The following is a 22,057-nucleotide window of genomic DNA, read 5'->3' on the forward strand; positions in this document are numbered from 1 at the left end:
AGATGTATTTGAGATAGATAGGAATTCTTCAAACCTTTCAAAGACCTACAGAATATGCCATTTAAAATGGTTTAAGGTTTTTCTTAACAATGAGGCACAATTGCTCCTGGCAACACCACCTGAGTCAGAAAGGAAGATGATCATTGAAGAAACATGTTATGAAGTTTGCTTTCAATATGGCAAGACTAGCCATTTGGACAAGATACTGCTCTTGTCTGGACTGTTTGACTTTATGCTGTATAAAATGGACATGCGCGGCAGAGGGACAAGACCAGGCGGCTGGTGGAAAAACCGTACTCCTTACACTGATAAGTTGTAGAACCTGGTTTCTTTGATGGGGGTATATCATAACCACACAAACCTATAATCCCAGTTTCCAAAATACATTAATAGAAGCCATAGTTTGTATAAACATGAATAATTCAAGAATCAGACTGTGCCTTACGTGTGGCACTTACTATAGAGTTGGGGCTGCTCATGTGTCTGCTGAAGTATGCTCATCAGACACGGGAAAACTGGAGTCAAAAGCAGCTGGTGAAATGAAACCACTAAGATAAGATTCAAGAAAAACAAACAAACAAACAAACAAAAAACAGAAGTTTTATATAATATAGCACAACTTAGAGCAATGCAAATCCTTGTCTTCAGCAGGAGCCAGTTTTCTTCCTTATTCAACCTACTGATTCAACTTCTTTCCCATATCTCAGTATTGGTTTTCTCTATTTTTATTTAAGTTGAATGGCAGTAAATCACGTTGAAGACTCCTGAAATAATCTATTCAAGAATATATAGGTGCAGTATATTTGTTGTGTATATATTGATACTCATTTTTAATGATATCTTATCACATCATCAGCTTAGTTTGGATGTAATTGGTCCTCTTAGGCTCATAGGGAATGGCAGTATTAGGAGGTAGGGCCTTCTTGAAGTTGGTGAGGCATTGTTGGAGGAAGGGAGTCTCAGTTCAATTCCTGCAGCCTGATGATCAGATTGTAGAACTTTCAGCTTCTCCAACAAAATGTATATCTGCATACCACTTACCTAGATAACAATGGACTAAACCTCTGAACCTATAAGCCAGACCAAATCAATGTTTTCCTTTAAAAGAATCGCTGTGATCATAGTGTCTGTTCACAGCAAAACAAAACAAAACAAAAAGAATACAGTGGTGTTTTGATGGACATATTCTTTCATAATTCTTTATCAGAGCATTTTTTGTGCCTCTAATTGTATATTTTTAACTGAATTTGTGTTTTTATAAGTTTGGTATATGTTTGTGTGTGTGTTCCTTTGTTTTTTTCTTCCCTATTAAATATTGAGTTGTTTTTGTTTGTATGGTTTGTTTTGTTGTTTGCCTACTTGTTTTCAAAACAGAAAGAGTATTGAATTGGATGGGTGGGGAGGATTTGGGAGGATTTGGGGAGGGAAAATTGTGTTTAGAATATATTACATGAAAATTTTTTTCCAGTAATAAACAAAAACAGGCTTAAGTTAAAAATGACATAAATATTGCTGCATAGTTTTGGCACATGCACACAGGAAACAGAGGCTGTCCATCAGTGAGTTCAAGGCCGGATTGGCCTGCAGAGACAGTTCAAGGACAACCAAGGCTACACAGAGAAATCTTTTCTCAGAAAAACAAGAAAAGAAAAATAAGTAATAGATGAGTAAAAATTAGACAAATATCTAAAGCACTAAGTATAACTGCTATCACCTAAAAGGAACAAAAGCAATAATGTGTTACATTAATCAGTAAAAGTAATTTTCTTCCTTTTTGTGGGGGTGGGGTGGGGATCAAGACAGGGTTTCCCTGTTTAGCATTGGTGCCTGTCCTGGCACTCTCTCTGTGGACCAGGCTGTTCTTGAACTCACAGAGATCCATCTGCCTCTGCCTACTGAGTGCTGGGATTGAAGGCATGCACTATCACCGCCCGGCTACAATTTTCTTTGTATCACATTGCCTAGGACTCAGATTAACACAACACCAAGTAATCTTAGACCCTTACTGTTGAAAGCTCTGTGTAACATGACTAAGGTTACATTAATAATTATTAACTCATAGCAAATCAAATAATCTCCTATTACCAGGGACACATGACAGACTCCTTTAATTATTTTGTCTACTTGCCTCTAGGCTATCAACATGCTTTCATTAACTCATATTAGTTCCCTACATACCTATGTTTACATCAACTTTAAAACTGTTTCCTTTAAATAATTTTGCATACAAAGATGACTATTCTGTCAGAAACACTAATTGTATGATACTTTAGGATTTTGAGAAATTATTTTGATAGTATCCTTGTCTTTCAATGAATACATATAATGAAATTTTATTATATAATAACAAGGTTCAGCTATCTAGAAACAGTTCTGATAAGTAACATGAATAAAGCTCATGGCTTGACATTGTTAAAAGTATTGGAATATTACATGTGTATTGATCTGTGAGTTCTTAAACTTGCATACATGAAACGTGTTTGATACTCTTACCTTAGCAAACATGGTTAATTGGAGATGTCATTTTGTAAATATGTTTCTCATACTGGTTAATGAATAAAGCACTGTTGGCCAATAGGAAAGCAAGATAGGCGGGGCTAGGAGACAAGGAGGAAAGGGGAAGTAGTAGGGAGGAGTCAGTATGGAGAGACTGGGGAGAGCCGATGCCAGCCTCACTCTCCAGTAAGGTGAGATCACTTGGAAATACTTAGATTAATAGAAATGGGTTAATATTTAAGACAGAGCTAGCCGATAAGAAAAAAGTAACTGGCCAACAGCTTTATATCAAATACAGAGTCTCAGTGTGTTATTTGGGGCAGGCACCGATGTGGAACCAGCAGCGGGGGGGGGGGGGGGGGGGGAACTACTTGTGGCAGTACTTTACGTGTTTTCTTCTGCTTGAATTCAGTCTGTCTCTGAAATGTTTCATTGTTATTTGTACCATTTTCTGACAACCAACAACTATAATAGCACTCATGATAGAAAAAGAAATACTTTTTAGTTTCAAAATCATAAAACAAGTTTGGTGAGTCTCTTTTTAATTTCTTGTAAATACCTGTGTGATAAAAGTATGTGATTCTTTAATATATCACCTATATGAAAAGATCCGATAGATAAGGTCAAGAAAAAAAGCCAAAATCTTTAGATATACTCATATGATGACCAACCAGGAATATAATGGTTACTAGTATCGAAATAATGATAATGTTCTGCAATGGACTTTAATATATTTTTCAGATAGAAATTCTTAAAGTATTGTTGCTACTAATGGGAAGTCAATAGGGTCAGTTTAACTGACTAACCATGTTGAAAAACAGTCAATCCCACAGAAACTGCTGACCTGAACAAGGGGGAGCTCATGGCCCCAAGCCTGATAGCTGGGGAAACCATCATAGGACTGACTAAGACGCCCTGAATGTGGGTGTTAGTTAGGAGGACTGGGGAGTCTATGGGGCCTCTAGGAGGACTAGGCAATCTATGGGGCCTCTGGTAGTGGATCAGTATTTATCCCTAGTATATGAATTCCACATAGAGGGATACTCCATCAACCTAGACACATGGGGGGGGGAGGGCCTGGGACAGATTTTGATGATCCTCATGAAAGGCCTCACCCTCCCTGGGGAGCAGAAAGGGGAGGGAATAGGGGTTGGTACAGGGTGACAGGGGAGGAAGGGAGGGTGCGGGAACTGGGATTGACATTTAAAACATGCCTGTTTCAAATTTAAATTAAAAAATTATCAAATGAAAAGGAAAAATTAAATCATAAAGAAATGCTCCATAAGACACCAAAAAATGAAATATTTTCATAAACTTGTAAATCCCAGGAAATCTACAAACCCAGAAATGAAACTGTACAAATTAGAACTATGATAAGTAACAAATAGATATGCATATATTAGCTTCCAAAGAAAAAGGTTATTTTCTATATCTAAAGAACACACACACACACACACACTCACATACTCACACACTCACACACACACACACAAACACACAAACACACATCCACAAAATCAACACTGATTTCTTCTTTCTCTCTCTCTTTTAATGGACATTTCTGGCTGGTGTGTGTGTGTGTGTGTGTGTGTGTGTGTGTGTGTGTGTGTGTGTGTGTTTTGGCTAAATATGTTTAATATATCTAGTAAACCTTCATTGTTTTCCTCATTAGCATTTAATATTTGGAAAAAGACAATCACTGTCCTCTGTATTAACTGCATATACATTTTCCTTCTAAAAGAGGGCTATTTTGTGGTCTAATAAACATCTCTTATCATAAACATCTAATAAACATCTCTTATGCCTTTATAAAATATTTGTAAAATTTTACCTAATAAGTTTTTTTAATGTATTCACTTGCTGAAAGGAGATATGTGAAAACATCAAACTCACTCAAATGGGATATCCAGGATTTCACTCAGTACATATAGAATCAAGAATAGAACCACAACCTCTGAACACTTTCTTATCACCAAAAATTGCATTTATATCTTCAAATTGCAAATATACTGCATTTGGAACTAATCAACCAAAATCTACCCACACAAGATTATATATTATATTTTCTTTTGTTGTTGTTTGTGGTGGGGTAGGGGGGAGTACATATGTTTTATTTTGTCTCAAATAAAGAAGAAAATTGAAAAATTTCCAGTAGTTAATGAAATAGTGAGTGCTTTTATGTTTCTTAACAATCTAGAAGTCTTTAGATGCCATTTATAAATAGATGTTACAGTAACAACCATGCTATAATTGCAAGAGATGGGTTTTCAACAACCTATTTTCTATATATCAGGAATATAAATTTGAAAATTAAGAATTTTGAGTAAAAAATGTATGTTAATAAAGAAGGGCAATAAGATGGCCTAATAAAGTTTTAGAAAATGTTAGGTTTTCAAATAATTTTTTTGAACTTACCTTTAAGAGAAAAGCTCTTCTGAGCTTCTAAGAACAATAAAATACATGAACTCTAGTAATAATTGTTTTTATTTATACTGCAATTTAATGATGATACTTAATCAAACAGAGGGCTGTAAAAATGAGCCTGGGATCACAATTCATTAAGTATTGTCAGAAATCCATATAACTGAGTATAAGTCTCATGCAGCGCCCATGTTTTAGTTTTTCTTATCAATGTGAAACTATATTTTCTTTGCATAATTTTTATTATTGTTTCCTTGGGAAATTCACAAATTTTACCCTACTGTTTGACCATGTTTTCCAGCCTAACTAAATTGATGCTTTCATTTAACTTAATGGACTAAATTATTTGTTCTCGTTTTGAGAACATTAATGTGTATGAGATGAAATTAAAATAAAAGCATCTGAAAACGGTGACTGGTTTTTGATTGTTAGGCTCCAAATTGTTTCTCTGAAGCATGGCTATGTACTCTGTAGCAAACATCAATATTAGCAGAGAGTAGAAATGGAATGCTCTCTAGTGCATTTTAGCTTTTAATCATCTGACAAAGAAGAAGATATTTACTCTTATCAGAACATCCTCATTAACCTTATGGATTATGGAGAAGGTATGAATTATAAGTCTATGGACATGCCACTGAGGAAGAATTTATCTCAAATAAGCAGAAACTTTTCTAGAATAAATTAAAATTTCACAAAGCATTCCTATATCTCTTAAATTTTCTGCAATTGTTTTACACAAGAAACACTAAGTGTAATGTGTTTTTTTCTTTAAAGGTACACAGTCTTTAAACATTTAGCGTTGTTTTAAATTGGGTACACATGTCTAAGATAAGGTTTCTAAATATTGAATTAGATTTTAAGGTCAGAAAACTCTCCTTTGTGTGTGTGTGTGTGTGTGTGTGTGTGTGTGTGTGTGTGTGTGTGTGTGTGTGATTGAATGTACCTGTTCATGCTAGTAAGGCATGTTTTTTCTTTTAGAATATTTGTAATGCTTTGTTTAAAGTCATACTTGCTAGCCCTTTTTCATGTAACAATGCCTTTTTAATGCATGCTTGTCTGCTTATAGAGCTACAAGATAAGCTGTAGTGTTTTTGTTGGAGGACAAAACTTCAGAGACATCAATTTCTTCTACTGTCTTTCATTTGTCTTCCTGATACACTGGGATTGTTCCTTTTTTTTTTTTTTCTTTTTTGTAGTCTATATCTTTACCAAATTTTACTGGAACTTCCAAGTTATTGTGCCTGTTGCCAGTGTTATAACAGGATGAGGAGGTGAGAACTCTGGTAGCTTATGTTTCCTTCCCTCTCCCTTGATATATCAGTTCCCTTGCTGTGCCATTCCCAAGTTCTCCACAGATTAATCTCCCTTGAAAGACAGGAAGTCTTTGAAATCAGGAAGTCTTTGAATCAAGGAAGTTCTTGAAATCAGGGTACGATAAGACCATATCGTACCATATCGTAACCCATAATTATGGGTTAATTATTAAGACAGATTTAGTCAAAAAGAAGCTCTAGACATTGTCCAGCAGCATTATAATTAATTTTTTTATTTATGATGAATGTATAGATAAGGTCGTGTCTTTTGAGTTCTTTCCAGTTCTATATCTGGATGAATGCTTATATTATCTGTTTTGCCTGTTTTGCCAAAAACCAAGAGACAACTAAAGTTACAACAGCTCTGAATGTGATAAAATGATGCACCATGACAAATAAATAACTCTACTAATGGAAAGCTAAATTCTAGTGTTAATGGAGATATATTAAATGCAAATGATACATTAGATAATAATTTTCAAACACTGGTATAAAACTTTGGAGAATCTAAATCCTTCTTCAGAGAGTTTTCTTGGGACTACATGTAAGTGTAACCGATACCCAGAGGAACATGCATGAAGCAGTGGCACCCACCATGTGACCTATTGATCGCAAGGACTTCAAAGAATTGAATGGTCATGCATTTTAGATCCTTCAGGTAGGAGTGTAAATATAAACAGAAAGTGATTTTTCAAAAGACCAGGGCAGTGTTTTGTTATTTGTTTTTTTTTTTTTTTCTTCACCCATAGGACAATGAATAAAACAAGAAGAGTTCTTTCATATCCCATTGAGGACATTTGCTGAAAAAGATTTTTGTTTCTTTCTTTTTTTATTTTATTTTATTTTTAACTCAGTGGTTTAGTCAGATGTGATGGTTACTTGTGTTTTGTGCTGGCGGGTTTAAAATGAAACATACTTCTGGTACATGAACTCTTCTATGAGAAGTCAAATGCTTTTTGTCTAGCTGCAATTCCTCCCTTGAATGTGAGTAATTGAGTTCCCAAAGATAGATCTGAAATATGAGAATGCACCTGATTTCTGTATAAATTGAAGCTTTTATTTCCCCTTTATCTGTCACTATGTTCTTTTAGCAAGGAAAATAAATGACAGAGTATTTTCTTTCTTTCTTTCTTTCTTTTTTTTTTTTTTTTTCTCTTTTGAATCCGAGGTTAATATTGGAGAGACATTTGTCATGCTTAAGTTTTAAAACTTTTTCTTAAAGTGATAGCATTCGTATTTTATAAAGAGTTTGCATGGACACACACAATCTTTTGCTTGGAGTAGAGAGTTCTTTATAGTTGACCTAGCAACAAGATGCCAGATTAATTGTTTTTCAAAAGGGCTGTTATTAATAAAGGTGACAATGCCACAGAATAAGCCCTAAGTAATTGAATATCACCTTTCAGTTTAAGTGTAATTTAAATCACCCAGCATGTTTAAATGCTGTGGTTGGAGATCATCCATAAGCTAATTGCCAAGCAGTGGTGCCATTTTCATTTATGATAGACTGCCCAACCATTAATTGTTTGTGGTGATACAGTTCGCTGGAGTTTCTCATTGAGTATGATGCAAAGGTTAACAGGAGTCAAGTTGAAAGAAGGTGAAAATAAGAAGCATGGCTCCTGTGTGCTACCACACATGTACACGAAAGTAGAGTTTTAAAAAGTAGGCACAAGGCGATGAGTCCAAACAATTACTTCTTTATTAAAGGACTGTGTACATAAATGATTTAAATTAAACTTATAAATTAATATTGATACATCTATTCATTAATATTACTATGAGAATAAAGCTATTACACTTGCTTTATTTTCCATTTGTGCCGTTATGACCATTTTTAAAAAATGGAATGTACATATACATGGAAAAACATGTATATTTAATACTCAGATGTTTAGAACAAATATATTAATTATATTATGTATAATATGTGTTAAAATATATTAACCCATTCTCAGGTAATCAGAAGCTACATATTTTCTGAAGTACTTTGACATCCCTTCTTTTATCTTGCTAGAGTGTGAGAGAGACTAGTTTTAATGCCATTTTCTTCTTTCCGATTGATCAGCTTTTCTGGAGAGTGATATATGACCAAAGGCTCTTAGGATCTAGCATACAATATATCATGAAGAGTTTCCTAATCATAAGAGCACCTAAGAAAACCTTTACTTAGTCATAATTGCACTAGTGGAAAAATCTAAATTATGATGACTTCTTTATATATATACCCTCCACAGGGAGGGTAAGGCCTTCCAGAAGGAACCAACAAATTCTATCAAGTCACTTGGAGTAGGGACTAGGACCTCCCTCCTGCCTCTAGGTTAAGAGAGTATCCATCCATGGGAATGTGCTCCCAAAGTCCTTTCATGCAAAAGGGATACATCCTGGTTCCACTGTCTGAGGTCCCTTAGACTGCCCAGGCCTTCCAACTGAGACCCATGGTCAGGAGGTCAGGGTCATCCAATGCTGGTTTCCCAGCTGTCAGTCTGGGGGCCGTTAGCTCCACCTTGTTCAGGTCAGCTGTCTCTGTGCGTTTCTGTAGCCTGGTCTTGTCCCCTTTTCTTATCACTCCAGAGCCTTTTCAGGTCATACTTTGAAAATCAGTACTCCACAAAATTTGAAAATTCAAAGGATATGATTACTTCTTATAGAAAAAGAATACATGCACTGATGTTCCTCAAATGTGTAAGGTCTGCTATTGAAATATTCACAGAAACTTGTCGCCTGTTTCGTGTAACCACTACTGAGATTTGGCTATTTGTCTCTATGCATAGGCAATTATTCCTTGATCATATTTGAGGACATTATATTAAATTCAAATCTGCTTATTAGATTTTCATTTACTTTTCTATTAATAGCAAATAAAGTCAAATTCATTATGAAAATTTTTCTTTATTACTTAATATCTTATTTTAAAATTTTACTATCCTTTAGTTGATATTTGTTTGTTTTCCTTACTTACCCTTTTGCTTAGTAAGATCTATAGTTTTATTTTTAAATGTTGTTTAGAAAAAAAATCAGATGTAGCCTAATATGTGAAAAAGTTGAATCTCTGTGTTTTGCTGTGCTTTATTATTTTAAAAATTAATTTAGCTTTTTATATTTCAATCCCAATTCCACCTCCTTCCTAACCTCCAACTCCCTCCCCCCACCTCCCATCTGCTTCTCAGAGAGGATGTGGCCTCCCCTAGGATGTCTACTAAGTCTGTCCCATCATCTTGTTGAGGTAGGACCAAGGCACCTCTCCAACCCCACATCCTTGTATCTAGGCTGGGCAAGGTATCTCTCCATATAGAATGGGCTCCACTAAGTCAGTTTGTGCATTAGTGTTAGATCTTGGACCCACTGCCAGTAGCCTCATATATTGTCCCAGTCACACTATTGTCACCTATATTAAGGGAGTCTAGTTTGGTCTTATGCAGGTTCCCCATTTGTCAGACCTGACAGTGATCTCTCACGAGCTCAAGTTAGCTGATACTGTGGGTTCCCTCTCATGATCTTGATTCCTTTATTCATATTATTGCTCCTCCCTCACTTTGATTGTATTCCAGGAGCTTGGCATACTGGTTAATTGTGAATTTCTGCATCCGCTGAATATCTGTGTTATTTCATAGTGGATTTACATACTGAACTAGTGTTAAAATCTTTAGTTTCCACCTTCCTCTGATATGTGAAGCCATGGCAAGAAAGCCAACATGTCAATAAAGAACAGGTTCCTTCCCAGACACTGAATGATTAAGTGTGTTAATATTCAATTTCCCTGGTTCTAGAGCAAAGAACAATAGAAATGTTGTTTTGCCACTCAGTATCTAATGAAGCAGCCTGGATTAGCATGACTGAATATATTATATGTTTGCTTACCACATACAATCTGTCTGCAATATTGTGATGCTTATACCATGACCTACTAAATATAATCATATATGTATTTTATAATACTATTTTAAGTATTTTCATGCTTATATTTTTCATGTTTGATTATTAAAACAGCTATTTTATTTTCTTGAGGGAACTCCTGTTTAGTAGCCCTGACTTCCCTAGAACTTTCTGTAGACCAGGCTAGCCTTATACTCACAGAGACTGATGTGCCTATTTCTCTGGGGAGCTAGGATTAAAGATTGTACTACCGTGCCTGGCTTCTGATTGTATCTGTGTCACCTTCCTCAGTGTTTTACAATGTTTTCTTTGGTTCCTGTCATTTTATGAGCTTTAATGTGTCCATTTTTCCCTCATACTTTTATCTATTTACTGAATTTTCTGCTATAAAATTATATCTTTGACACTTGGAAATACAATTTGCATTTTCTATTCAGAATATTGCTGAGAATATTTGTTATCCAATATGTATTGATTTATTATTCTTACCCTTTGCAAAGTTGTGAAATTCCATTACTATGTTTTAAAATTTATAATGATAAAACAATTGTTTAAGGTGTAAATTTTTCTTACAACATGTTTGGATATTCTTTTCTGAAATTCAACTGTTATTAACAAGCCAAACATATTACTCTTACCTCCTGGTTTAAATTCTAACCTATAAATTTGCAGGAGTACATACACCCAAGTCATATACATTTTCTTTTCATCTATGCCTGATACTTAACTTATCATTTATTATATTTATTACTTAAACATATTCATTTTGCTATTTGTTTCTCCAAATGGTTATTTAAAATGTCATATCTTTATGTAAAATTGCTTTAAAATGTTTAAATCTCTAGGCTCATTACTTTCATTTACTTCAGCAAATATTTTGAATTTTTATTTATTTATATATATTTATTATTTTTTCTTATTTTATATCAATCCAAGTTCCCTCTCCCTCTCTCCCTCCCTACCTCTCTCACTCTCTCCCATGTCCCTCAACCCCTCTCCCATCCAACCCTCCCCACTCCACAGGGAGGGTGATGCCTTCCAGAAGGGATCTTCAAAATCTGTCAAGTCATTTGGAACAGGATATTTTGCATTTTATAGACAAGGAAAAGTGAGATAAAATTTTATTTTACCTTGTTAGAGAAACAGCTAATATAATAATTTCTGGTGTTTTTGTTTTTTATTTTGACTTTTTAATTGAAAAGCTGATGATAAGATTCTCTGTTCTTGTAGATAATTATAAGAGAAGGTTATTGAAGTAGACTTATCTTAGATGTTTCTTATCATAAAAAAATTTAAATTAATTGGTCACTTAGCTACAAATGGAAATAGTTCACCATTCTGGAGATTGGAATGTCCAATATCAAGGTGCCTATGGACTCAACATCTAGTCAGTTCTCAATTTTTTTGTAAATTTAATTACTGCCTGTGGTAACAGTAGTGATTTCTTCTTGTGTCAAAACAAGGTGAAAAATAGTCAGAGATGATCAGGAATTTCTTCTATAAAAGCAACAGTTGCTTTCCATAAAACTCGCTTTTCTCATCATGCAATCCTCTCTAGAATTCCTTGCATTTTTATATTCTATAAATCACTTTAGGAGTTAAGATTTTGACATGCGGGAAGTTTCTATAAATATGGAATTGCAAGATTGCAAGATTTCCATTGTACAATCCGAACAAAGTCATTGACAAATGCCATCATGGTGGCGTAGTCACAGTGGCAGGATCTTAGAGCAGATAATCAGAGAGCAACGCATGCATGTTAGTGTTCAGTTCTCTGTCCCCATTCAAAAAGTCCAGAACCCTATGCCTAGGGGACATTGCCAGCCACAGTGGACGGGACTTCCCAATTTAATTAATGTAGGGAAGACATGCCCAAAGACATGCCCACAGATCTTTCTCCCAGATGATCCTAGCTTTGTCCAGTTGACAGGTAGAACTCACTCCCCCAGCACCTTTGCACTTACCATGCCCATTGGGGCTTGGGGACAGGTGCTGGCATGACCTGGGGGAACTAGTTCCTGTACATCAGCTTGCTCTCTTTCTTCCTGTTCAGGGACAGAGAGCACCCACAGGCATTCTTGGGAAGGGAACCTGGAGCTATCAACTGTTTCAGGTGCAAGTGATTTCTCCCCAATAAATATCCATCAGCCTATCATTTCTCAAATTCTTACTTACCATGCTTTGACTCACCACTATGGTCATTGGTAGGTCTTAGAAGCCAGTAACATTTACCTGTCCCGTAGACATTCCTTCCTAACTGTCATTCCATGTAATCTGAAGGATGTTCTTGGTTGAAATCTTTCTACAGAGAGCAAACCTAAGAAGCATTTGTTCTAAATCCACACAAAACATCAATTTGAACAAGTCTGTACAATGAGTAGGTAAGCAAAATCCTTTGTTGTCTTAAACATTTGAAATTGAAATAAGATTTTTAATTTTCTATAAATTAAGTAATTTAATTTTCAGAATTCTTTCCAGTGTTTACTCCCTTCTAATGATAATACTTCTGTATTTACAGCAAAATATAAAAGATACATTTTACATTATCTTCAAACCATTCCTAATACCTGTATCAATTCTGGGAATCTATATTCAGAAACATAGTTTCATTTCTGAAAAGTGATGTAACTTTGCCTATACTAGCATTGTAAATAAAAGAAAACATACTACATGGCCTATCCAGACAATTTTTTCCTCAATTAGAATTCATTATTTCCTATGTTATAAATAAGCCCCTGTAAGCTTCTATTTTCTTTGTCTTGGTGAATTTCAAGCTGCCTATATGTAATTCTAACTTAATAGGTATATAATATTATACTGGACAGCTTTTATACCAAACGATGCTTGTAGTGCCTGGATTTGGTTATATCCAATTGAATTGTTGGTCAAAGAAGTCACATGGCAGTTACCCCAAACAACGCATCGTGTTGCCATGACAAAAGCTTGCCCTCCCCATGCTGACCATCAGAACACACTGCTAACTAAAGACAATACCCATGCAACTCACTGAACATGGAGAGCTCAAGCTAGTGTCCAGATAGAACTTTTTCCCTTATGTTCTGTTGTCGTTGGTAGAAGACTGTCCTCTACAGGCTACTGAAGAGGAAGCATTAACGCCAACCCAGCCACAAAAACTCTGATGCACAATGATGTCTTGCCTGCAAAGTATGCTAAGGCAGTGGTGGCACAAAGATTGTGGGGCAACCAACCATTATCTGACTTGGTTTAAGGCCCACCCTGTGAGAAGGCATCCTGCATCCATATTTAACACTGCTTGGGAGACAAAGAACCAGAGAGTAGATATCCCAGAGGCCTAGCATACAATCAAAGGAAAAAAAAAATACTGTCTTTAAATGCAAGACAAACAAAGAGTAAGACCTGGAGTGGAGGTAGAGTATATCTTGTAAGAGTTGAAGGAAGGAAAGAATGGTATCATGATTCTTATATAAAATATTAAATAGAAGTGTCTTTTTAAATTAATGCATTTATTTATTACACATCACAAACACAGTGTTTCTTCCCTGCTGTCCTCTCAGACCCTTCCCACACCTCTGCCTGTCCCCCATGCACTCCCCATCTGCTTCTACTCAGGAAAGGACAGGCTTCCCATGGATATTCACAAAACATGCCATGTCAAGGTACAGAAAGAACAAACACATAACCTTGTACCAAGGTTGGTGAAGGCAACCCAGCATGATGAACAGATTCCCAGAAACCAAAGGAGTCAGAGACAATCCCTGCTCCCTCAGCAAGGAGCCCCTCATGAAGACAGCCAAGGTCATTTCAATGCAGGCTCCCAGCTTATTGGCCCAAGAACTTAGAAATTATATAATAAATGGAGGAGAGAATGAAGAGTAAAAGAACACTTTATGACATGATAATTAGATGGTCTAAGATAATTAGAAGAGAAATTGTGGAAAGATTTGTAAAGCCCATCTGATAGTGAGAAAATGTGCATAGGGCATATCAAATGTTGCAAAATTGTGTGAAACTAAACAATAAAAGTATGTTGTGGTCTCTAGGTACAGGCCTGGGACAATGCTGTGTATAAAAGAAAAAAAAAATGTGTTAGATTGGGAACCCAGGGTTGTGAATTAGGAAAACAAAGGCTTTGCATTTCAAAATATTTCATAATATGGAAAAGCAGTCATCCATTCCTTTTCTAATCAAGTTTTCAGTGGCACTAAGTAAACTTGTCGGCCTTAGTAAGTCTGTTTTGCTGTGGGCATTTATACATATGTGATATTGTGTTTGACACGAACGAGTGTATGTACAAGTTTGATTTTTGCACTATCACCTTTGATTTTTCCACATTCAACAGTAGCAGATATTCTATCATGAAGTAGAAATTTTGACATATATTACATGCTGCTAAACTTAATTGCCAGTTTTGTGTTTGTATTTAGTTGTTTTTCTGATGCTTTCTCCCTTAACCTTTGGCTAATCTTTGATCATGATTTTTGATATAATATAAATACAGAATAACAATGGCAGTTTAAATATGAACTCTTGTCTTTAGCTATAATTTCAACTGTGAAATGGTACAATTGAAGTATCTAAGAGGCAAGTGTGGGAGTGTGCATAAGGGCAAGTCATAAAATACAGTTCACAGCAAGACTTTTTAAATGACTCCCATTCACAGTACACAGTAGAAATTATTCTGACGCTGTAAGTAAACTAATACTCTGTTGAGTTATAGAGCTTCTTGAAAGCCAAAAGTTTAAGAAAATGATATTGATATGATATTGTCTTTAAGAAAAGTTACATATGCTTCAATAATTATATAATATTTATATCGTACACATGAACAAAATGTATGACATTTTATACACATGTGACATGTGGATAAAATAATGAATGTAATACAAAATATCAGTCAGTATATCTAATAAAGTCATTCCAAAGAAGTATGTGAATTATGTAATAAAAGACCCAATCACAGGTATTTACTCACATTAGTTCTCATCAATCTTGAAAAACAATACACATATTTTTAGAGTATTTTCCAAATTGTCAAAGTCAACATTGCTATATTGAACTTCAGTTGAATAACTATGAGATTAACCACTCAAAGGCTTTATATATAATGAAAAGCAAAGGCAATACATACATTTATACAGTTTTTCTAGATGTGTAAAAATATGTATATTCTATTCAAATAAAGAAGGCAACAACTGAAGCAATTATTCTCTTCCAGTCGAACATGGTAAGCAAACGAGTCATGTGTGTGTGTGTGTGTGTGTGTTTGTTTTTTTTCTTTTTTTAAGGAAATTTGGGTAATACACTTCCTGAAAATTCTATTCACAGAATGAAGAATCCCTTGAGTGGATTATATGACCCCCAACACCCAAATACTTTTCTACCTCATATGCATTCTTTGGCTTCAGAAAATCCATCTAAAATTATGCAGGAAAATGGTGACTGGAATGGTGACTGGAATATTTAGATTTCATTTCCTAACTGGTCTAGCTCCTTCCATTTTGGAATGTTAAAAATCTAATTTCTACTAGTTTAGACCTCAGTGTCCTGTAGATTGCCATAGCTGCTGTGGTCCAGAGCTCCAATAGCTCCAATTGAATCCAAATATCAATCTGTCCATATGTGTATGTATCTATTATTTTGTATTTGTTGTGTGTGAATACACACACACACATACACACACACACACACACACACACACACACACACACACACATATATATATATATATATATATAGAGAGAGAGAGAGAGAGAGAGAGATTGAGGTATTATGAAGTTTTACACAGAATATTACTGAAATTTTCACTCAGGTTTATGTGACCCAAACTAATATTTTCTAGAAAATACTTGCATATGTGTAAGGTTAGAAGAAACTACTTGGGTTGGCAGATAAATATATATTAAATAACTGTTCTTAACTCTTTTTTGATGCAGATACTAAGACTGGAAGCTTAGGTCACTGATAGACCAATCATTTTCAAGATCTAACAGGGCACTATGAAACTTACTGAATTTTTTTATTTAAATTTATTTTTATCAGGTTTTTTCTCTGCTCCATCAAGATATAAATTTTGTTGCACTACATCCTTGTTCTGCCCCCAAGTCTCCTCCTATGACAAGTCCATCTAGCTGCCTCTCTCAAGTTCCTATCTCTCCATCTCCCCACCCTCAACCCCAATTTACCCAAGAGATCTTTTCTATTTCTCCTGCCCAGGAATATCCATGCATCCCTTTTGAGGCCCTCCTTGCTATCCAGTCTCTCTAGGGCTGTGGACTGTAGGTTGGTTATGCTGTACTTTAGTCCTAATATCTACTTATGAGTGAGTATATAATATGTTTTTCTTTCTGGGTTTGAGTGCCCTCTCTTAGAATGATTTTTTTTCCTAATTTTATCTTACTGAAAGCTTCATGAAGTTTTTTTTTTTTTTTTTTTTGCTGAGTCGTACTCCACTGTGTAAATGTATTACATTTTCCTTATCCATTCTTTGGTTGAGAGGACTCTAGGTTGTTTCCAGGTTTTGCTTATAATAATCTATGAACATAATTGAAATATGATGGAGCATCTTTTGGGTGTATGCCCAAGATTGGTATAGCTGGGTCTTGAGGTAGATTGATTCACAGTTTAGAGAATTAGCTGTATTGATAGCTGTATTGATCGCTAAAGTGGCTGTACTAGTGTGCAGATTTTCCCCATCCATTTTCAGTTAAGGGACATCTAGGTTGCTTCCATGTTCTGGCTATTACAAATAATGGTGCTATGAACATAGTTGAACAGATCTCTTTGTTGCATGAATGTGGATCACTTGGGTATATGCCAAGTGTGGGATTGCTGTGTCCTGTGGTAGACTGATTCCCATTATCCTGAGGAACCGCCATACCGATCTCTAAAATGGCTATAAAAGTTTGTACTCCCACCAACAGTGGAGGAGTGTTCCCCTCTCTCCACCTCCTCTCCAGCATAAGCTGTCCTCAATATTTTTATCTTAGCCATTCTGACAGGTGTAAGATGGTATCTCGGAGTCATTTTGAGTTGCATTTCTCTGACGATTAAGAATGTTGAGCACTTCCTTAATTGTCTTTTGCCCATTTGAAATTCTGTGTATCCCATATTTCTAGTGCATGATTTCTGGCCCCACTTTAGTTTAATTGCAGAGCAGATGCTTCCTGTCCAGGACCCACCATGTGGCACATATTGATAGATATCTCATACCAATGAGTGTAAAAATTTCACCTACACCTTACAAAGTATATTAGGAATATATGGCAACGTGGATATTTGGCAACCATATCAAGAAACATATGACCATATGTAGCTAACTAGACAGATAAATGGTTGAACACCTTCCCCTAGATTTCATTAATAAATGGATGTCTAGCACTGAAGATGCCACCAAACTGCCATCTAATGAAAACCCATCAGTATCCACAGAACTACTGAAAGATTTTGTGGCAAGTAACCACATTTGAACTCAGAGGATTCGTTTTTGATAATATGCAATTTAAATAATCTTCTGTTAGTAAGTCCCTTTGTTGGAAAAAATCATTTTCTTATATTTGAGCTAACTTTATTGTAATGCAATTTTAGTACTGTTATTTTGCTTGCATTTTCATAAGGATCAAACTTCCAAGTGAGGTTTTATAAAGCATTATTCTAAATAACAGTTCACACAATAGCTGCAGAATAAAAAAATACTACCTTCTAAAATACACTTTTCTTTTAATTATTACGGAACTCGTGTTTACCCACAGGTTTATTTTGTGCAGGGATATAAGTGGACAGCTTTTAAAAACAATCTGTTCTTTTCTAGAGTGAGATGCCTTAAAATCTAAGCCATATCTGAGAAAATTGCACCTATGTCTTCATGCTGCGTTAGCACTTTATAGAGTCACTCACAAATATTCTGCAAGTGGCAGGTAACATTTATAAATGACTTCTGTGAGGTTAACAATTATAAACTACCCTTTAAGAAAATGGACTGAGGAACTCAGCTTAGGTAGTATTTTTAATGTTTTTTTCAGAAGATATACATACAAATATATGTCATTGAAATATTTGCAAGAGTAAAGTTTAGTATTTTAGCATCTAGAGTCAATATTGTAGCATCATCATTTAAAACATCTCATTGCTTATTCAGAACTTTTTTTTAGTTGCAAAAATATAATTGTTCTAAATAAGGACTCCATTCTCATCTCTCAGCCTCTTACATAAATCCTCATAAACATGAAATGAACAATAACAAATAGACTAAGATAATGCAATTAGCACAGCTAGTTTTTATTTTCAACAACAATAAGCAGATTAGTCATTATTTGGATATCTAAATGAGAATATAGCAATAATATCTGACTGAATAAATATGCATCTATGTATATATTCCTCATTAAAATAAGTTGAGGTGACCTCTTTGACAAAATGCTTTATCAACATCATTGAGTCAGTATAGTTCTTTCTTTCTTATTATTATGTAATAACATTTTATTATTGCATTTGTCATGTGACATCACAATTTTCTTAAAGATGGTGCCACTCTTTTTCTACTTAAGTACTTTGAGTGTGCGAGATAAAGAAAACTAATTAACATATGTTACTGAGTAATACAGAAAAAGGCACATGCATGGTTTCACAGTCATTGTTTGAATTTGAACAACTGGTCCTTCCCTGATTAGCTATATCAATGAGGTTTAAGAATTAGTTCACACACTTTCTATGGATTGTCTCTCTTCAAACATAGAATATTTTGATGTTCTAAAGGAATGAGATTCATCTGAAAAATTTTAATATCTTGTCTTACATCGCTTTCTCTACTAGGTGAATTTTTTGTATTTATTTTTGATTGTGTGTACAGCAGAAACTTTTTTGAACTTCATGCTTGGTAAACTCTACAATTGAGCTACCCCCTACAGATGTTATTTTTACTCTTACATGGGCATTCAGTTGGAATTCATTTACCATATGGAAGAAAATAGTAGAACTTTTCTATAAGAGTAGGCAATCACCATACAATAATTTACCAATTTAGTCATCATTTTCCTATTGTTGGGTTAGTTTACAAAATTTTTGTAACTGCATATACATCTAAGAACAGATTATAATAATTGTTGAGTTATTTATTTATGGTCTATTTGTGCATTTTTATTGTTATGTGCATACATGTATGCAATAGTTTTTAATTTTCAGCAATCCAAATATTGCAACAATCTAGATATTCACTATGCTTCCTCTTCTGTCTCACTAGTCCCTATGGAATTCATGACCTCTTCTTTAATTACTGACTCCAGGAAGTATTCCTATGTGTATATGGGTTTTGGGTGGACCATTTAGGACTAGAAAACTTACCAAGGGAGTGATCCTCCTCCCTTCAGCAACCACTGACTTGGTCTTCTGTAGGTCTTCATACAGTTGACGCCTTCTTTTCATGTAATTCCCATGACATTTTAGAAAGAATTTGTTGAGAAATTTTTTCAATGAATATATTTAATTATATGATGTATTTTTGAATGATTCTCACTTATTCTCAATAATTTAATATTTGTTATTTAAGAAAGAATATGATATACACTAAAGATAGTTTGAAATGTTTATAAATGGTAGCATTCAATATAATACAGAATTCTAAATATCCTATTACATTTTGTGTTGGTTGTTCATCAATTATTTTGGTCACTACTCTTCTATTTGGTGACTGGGAATGAACAAGTAAAGTCATAACTGAAATTCCAGCTGTTAGGAATAATGTCATGTTGCAGTCACAATCTAAGAGTTGGTAAAGAAAACACTGAATGTGCAAGCCTTGAAAATGACAGTTTCGGAAAAAGAACTAACAAATATTTAATAAGCTCAAACCTCCTTTCCTTGGGCTTTGCGATTTTTACCTCAACATCCTTCTTGGATATACAGTGAGAATTTCTTTGGGCAACTAGGGAATCCTGCAAAGTGACAAAGGGCTGTAAACTATGCTAGACTTGCTTCTATACTGGATTTTTAGGATTCTGACATGATACAATAACATGCCAGGACCCAGCAGTGTTGAGAACTGCCCTCGTGACAAGAAGAGATATCACAACACTTAGGCAGAACAAGTGATATTTCACAGGGTGTTTATCTTACGTTAGAACCCTGAGTTTAGAAAGCAACACAGAATCACTATGAAGTGAGAAAAATCTAACCCCTGTACACATAGAACCAAAATTGTTTGTGAATTCTTGAGTGCCAGTTTTTGATAACTCAGAATAAGTGTGAAATAGACAGGAACCAAATGTTCAGTTGGTTTGTTAAATTAGTAAAAATACAAAATTCTCTGTGTTTTAAAGCTCTGGCACTAACCAAAACTATAGAAAACTATGTTTATATAAACATAGCTTGCATTGCTATTTTCCAGGTTATTTGAAGCATTTCTTGACTATTTGAATTAAAACTAATTAAATTTCTTTACCCATGATTTTTATTACTAATATTATATAGTATCATTATCATACAAAAAAGAATTCAAATGTTTGTATATATATATATATATATATATATATATATATAGCTGTGATAATGTAAAAAAATATAACCTTAAAATTTGTGAAGAATGTAACCATAATAAGAGACTAGCAATAAAAGAATAGATGTAATGCTATATTATATATAATAAATTAATTTCTTTTTAAAGATATTTGGCCAGGTTAAATCAGATACTATAAAAGTTTCAACTAGTAAGTGGTCTTTTATCTGTTTTTAAAGTGTAACTCCATAGCAGTAAATTAACTCATAATTTGTGTAAAATATATTGAAATAATTTAGCCATTACCTTTACCTTCTTCGAAAGTTGAAAAATTCATTTTATTTAAATCTAAATTTGTCATTACATTTGTAGCAATGCCTAGGGTATTAAGAACATTTTATTATTTTTCTAAGTTGAAGAAACTACTTATCATGACTCTGTTAGATTCTTTTCTATAAATTACATCCTTATAAGTTTTAACTTTTGATTATTCCAACAAAATATTACTTTCGGTTTCACCCTTCCATTTTTGTCATAATATCAAACTTTAAGTTCATGTCTATATACTTTTGGGTGGGTATTTATCTTAGTTGGTATTGTTAATTTCCAGTGAGTGGTGGCTCAATACAAAATTAAAGAAGATCAAACAGTAGCCCTTAATTATAAAGCCACAAAATTGGTTGAACTAGAATTAGGTTCCTGGGGTTATGGTGTGGATTGATAAACTGGGGTATCTCTCCCTACACTCACCTGTTTTCTGCATTTGATCGGTGTTAGTCTGCTGTATAGCTTAATGTCATCTTGACACAAACTAAGGGCATTTAAGAGGAAGGAAATGTCGATTAAGAAAATGTCTCCATAAAATCAGGCTGTAGGCAAACATGTAGGACATTTTGTTAATTAGTGATTCATGGGAGAAGGCTGAGCCTGGGTTGGTAGTCCTGTGTTCTGGAAGAAAGCAGGCAGAGCAAGCCAGTAGTCTGAGCAGGTATGAATGGCCTCTGTTTCAAATCCTGCTTTCCATTTCCTGCCCTGTTTATTCTTGTCCCGACTTCTTTTGATAATGAACAGGAATAAGGAGGTGTAAACCAACGAAACCCTTTCCTCCCCATCTTGTTTTTAGTCATGGTGTTTCATAACAACAAGAGCAACTCTTACTAGATAGTAGGTTTATGTAATGGTTTTCTTCTGTAAAACAATGTTTTCTTTTATTCATGTTGAGTGCTATGCTTATTACAGAAGATAATGTGGGGAGATTTTAAAAGGCAGGGGACTACAAAGCCTCGTGAAAGATGTCTTCTAAATGTCATAAGGAAGTCACAAACATGGAAGAACAATAATATGGCCAACTAACATGACCTAAACAGTGATGCCAACAGACAAGCCAATGAGGATCTGGGAAATCTCATGAGGCCTAAATCCTAGATAAAGAGCTATAAGCAACTGATGACTACTGAGAGAGACTTAATCTTCATAGGCAACT

Source organism: Phodopus roborovskii, unplaced genomic scaffold (genome assembly GCF_943737965.1).
Source record: "Phodopus roborovskii unplaced genomic scaffold, PHOROB, whole genome shotgun sequence".
In the NCBI taxonomy this organism is placed as follows: domain Eukaryota; kingdom Metazoa; phylum Chordata; class Mammalia; order Rodentia; family Cricetidae; genus Phodopus; species Phodopus roborovskii.